Source organism: Sardina pilchardus, chromosome 4, assembly GCF_963854185.1.
Source record: "Sardina pilchardus chromosome 4, fSarPil1.1, whole genome shotgun sequence".
NCBI classification, from domain to species: domain Eukaryota; kingdom Metazoa; phylum Chordata; class Actinopteri; order Clupeiformes; family Clupeidae; genus Sardina; species Sardina pilchardus.
The window spans coordinates 22,644,559-22,649,006 of record NC_084997.1 but is presented as its reverse complement, the minus strand read 5'-3'; positions in this window follow the sequence as shown (position 1 = coordinate 22,649,006).

The following is a 4,448-nucleotide window of genomic DNA, read 5'->3' as shown; positions in this document are numbered from 1 at the left end:
ATTTCACCTGTTTTGTGTCACTGATCTATAATTAGATTGTATTGCTTTTGCACATTTGAAGACTAGTTGCAGGTTTTGTACCTCGTAGACTCTGTTTCAAGGCTAGGTGGAGTGACTGCTCTCTCCTTTTGCTACTGTACATACAGTATGTGTCAGAAGGGGGGTGGCTTGCCGCAAGGTCATCAGAGGCATGACCAAGGTGTGAACCGTATGAGGTGCCCCTGGGCTACAACTTCATCACCAAGTGGGCCAGACAGGAAAACCAGCAATGGGTCTTCGCAGACACAAGGTGGTTATAGAGATCCGGTTATTTGCCAAATGAAACAGTGTCGTGATATATTCATACCCAACTTCTGTCAAAGCTCTTATGACACCGGTGAAGCAGTGTCCTGACAAATAAGCAGCATTGTAATGTGTCAATCAAGTGATAGGCTAATAATAATTAACATTCAACTGTCATACTTAATATTTGTCAAACAATCCACTGTAAAGCGTACTGACAAACAATAAGCAGCATTGCCATGCCATACGCATTCTTTGTAAAAGAGGTTCAGTAAAGGGTCTTTTGTGTCGGGAAATGGGTCAATGTCCAGGATATGAAGGGATGCTATGGTTATGTTTCTGGTATTTAGCACACACTTTTTCCAGAGATATATTGTTATCATCATAGCTCTCTTGTTCCGTACAAAAGTTACCAAGGGCTAGGCTATTTTACTCCTTTGACTTGTAGTGCCACTTAACATGTAGGCCTAAATTACTTCATTACAGAAATGCATTCATGGCACCGTAAACACTTTGGTTTATTACTTGATGTTGACAGCAGTGTAAACATCAGGCCTATACTTGTCAGTCCACTCCGACTGGAACTGCAGGATTTCATAATCAATTTTACATAATTGTGGTTACTGCTGCCAACACAGGAATTCCTGTGCAGGTTATGTGCATTCGTAAATTGCCACCCTGAGCACTCCGAGTACACTGAAACTTTTTTACAAAGTTACTCTTGTAGGCCTATGTAATTTTAAAAACAATGACCTCCAAAAAATGTTTAAACTCCGGTGAAATGGTCTGGACATAAAGCTAATGGCACAATAGCTAAAAGAAAAACTGAAGCCACCAAACAGGAAGTAAGCTCTTATCTCAGCAAGGCTTTAACGCCAGCTCCAAATTGGTATTCCCATACGGAAAAGATATAGAAAAGACTGATATGCCATGCCAGCAATTTGTTTTATATACAAAACTTGTATGATTTACTCTGGCCCCTTTCTCGTTTTCCTCACAACGTCATATATAGTCCTTACAGGTTAGGCTACAAAGTTTTATATGTTTTAGGTTACAAGATTTAGCAAGGATCTTATAATGGTTTCACTGGCATATAAAAATCTATCAAATTCTGTAAAAGTCATGCTGCAGTGAGAGATACTGTTATACAATTGCAATTAATTACAGGCTACATAGGCCTAAATTGTGGTTCACATCGCATGCTCTATGAAAACACATTTCAATGGCTTGCACGGGCAACTTGGGGCAAGAACTCATCTGCCATGGTTTAACCATGTTGAACTTTGACTGCGGCGTGCTGTAAATCATAGGAGCCCTGTGGCAACCTCAACAAAAATCTTTGGGACATTAGGCCTATACCTCAACCAAGGCGAGCGCAGCAGTGCATGTCGTGCACAATGTGATGTCCCCTTGAGCCATTGTGTGTGTGTGTGTGTGTGTGTGTGTGTTATAGAGGTAGCTCACTGACCTCACAGATTTCAGCCATGCTAACATGACAGGAGGTAGGCTATGCTCAGTCATGCCAAATGTCAATGATAACAAATTGTTTTTCCAAAAGAAACGTGCTCTCAATAAAAGTTTTCCGGTAGCCTATTGTCTTAAAATAGCCTTGCTATGCCTACCACTTCTTAAAATTGATTATGTTTTGTGATTTCTTTCAAATAAATTTCCAAATTCCTGAAATAATACTAATAGGCCTATTCATTTTTTAAAAAGGGACATTTCTGAAATAGTGTGACATGTAAGACTTAAGGTGAAAACAGTTTTAACAGGATTTGCCTCCTGTGGACTGCCTCAGTGAAAGCTCATTAGACTGCTTAAACCCTCCTCTACTATCAGAGTCCTTACACCAGCGATGAAAGAACATAGCTAGAAAATTACTTAGATATATAAATACGACAGTGATCTTAATTGCGTGATAACTTGATGATAAAAATAAAGAATGCCAAACAGCTCATGTCATGTAATGTCCTCTTGCAAGGACCATGCTCAAAGATCCTTAACCCTTCTTCTTCTTCTTCTTTAGTTTATTGGCAGATTACAGCTCTTTGTTGCATACCGCCACCAACTGTACAGGAGTGTGCAAAGGGACTTGGCATTCTATCTTGGTCTGTTCAATAGGAAATGTTCATGTTATAGATAAAGAAAACAAAACAAAACAAAACAAAACAAAAAACCAAATAAAAAAAAAAAAAAAAAAAAAAAAAAAGGATCCTAGATCCTTTTGATTAAGCCTGAGTCATTTAGAAAAATAAATAAGGATTTGATCATGTCTCTCTGCATTCCTTCTTCCTTAAGAATGTTCCCAATCCCATGTTTAGCCTCTCTTACTTTCCATTGCTGTCTGTGTTCTGTGTATTTATTGCAATTAAATAAGACATGATCTACATCCTCTAAAATATGACATTCAGAGCATAAACCATTACTCTTTCCTATTAATCTAAGCGTACCATTAAGACCTGTGTGACCCAATCTTAGCCTACTATACACCACCTCCTCCCTTCTGTTGTTACATACTGTTATTATTTTCCTCCCTCCTACATTTTCTTGAATTGAGTGGTAATGCCTTGCATTATACTCTAACCTCCATTCATTTTGCCATTTAAGTATAATTTCTGATTTAATTATAGATTTAGCTTCTCCCTTCCCCATTGAAATATTGATATCTATTTGCTCTTTTTCCAGCATATCTTTAGCTATTTTGTCCGCCTTTTCGTTACCTTTAATCCCAACATGTGCTGGGACCCAACAAAACTGAACCACTAATCCAAGGTTTTTTAAGTTCAATAACATATGTCTAGCTTCAGTAACCAAGTCCTCTCTAACTGATTTACCCGTGTCAAAACTGATTAAAACTGCCAAAGAGTCAGTACATATGATAGAGCGAAGTGGCTTGATCTCTTCTATCCACCTCAGTGCAGTTATAACTCCAGTTAATTCTATAGAATATATGGATAGGAAATTACTCAGTCTATAACCATATTTCTTATTAAATGAAGGAATATAAATCCCAACTCCACAATGTCCATTTTGAGGATTTTTTGACCCATCTGTAAATATTTGAATAAAACCATAATATTTAGTTAGAAGATGTCTTTGGCTGCATTCTGCAAGACTTGTTTCATTAGGTTGCTTTTCTTTTTCACTTAATAGTTCTACATCTATGGATGGAACAGGCAGCATCCATGGGGGAACTGAGCTCAACACAAGAGCAGGGCTAAACTTGAAATCCATAACTCCATACTCTCCTGCTGTATTTGTAATGTGCCACCCAAAGCCTGGTCTTTTTGATTGGTATTCCCAACAGTCCTTAAGGACTGTTGAAGCAGGATTATTAACACTTCCTTTCAGTCTCACCCAATATGATAAGGACAGTTTATCAAATCTGAACTTAAGTGGGGTTTCTTCAGCTTCAACTAGTAAAGCACAAGTAGGAGTTGTTTTAAATGCTCCTAACGCAATTCTTAAACCTTTAAATTGAATTCTGTCAAGTTTCCTAAGAGATGTTATACATGCAGAACTATAAACTATGCATCCATAATCTAAAGTAGATCTGATTAATGCTCTGTAGATGTTCATTAATGATTGTTTATCTGCTCCCCATTGCTGCCCAGAAATCATCCTCATAAGATTTAACACTTTTTTACATTTAGATTCTATATGCACTATATGATGTTTCCATGTCAATCTTTCATCCATGTACATTCCAAGATATTTAAACTTCTTTACCCTTTCCAGTTGCTGATTGTATAACATAATTTTAAAATTCTCAGGAACTTTCCTCTTAGTAAAAAACATTATCTTTGACTTTGGTAAAGAGAATTTAAATCCCCAGTCTATTCCCCATTGTTCTAATATTCCTATTTCTTTTTGTAAACTTCCAACAATGTATGGAATATTTCGCCCTCTTTTCCATACTACAGCATCATCTGCATACAACAAACCTTCGCCTCCTTTTTCAAATAAATCATTAATCATAATATTAAATAAGATAGGACTTATAACGCTTCCCTGAGGAATTCCGCTCTCCACCATATATTCTTTTGATAATTCATTACCTACTCTGACCCTCAAAGTACGATGAGATAGGAAATCCAAAATGAAATTAAACATCCTCCCACTTATTCCAATATTTTCCAGCTTAATTAATAGACCCTCTCTCCACA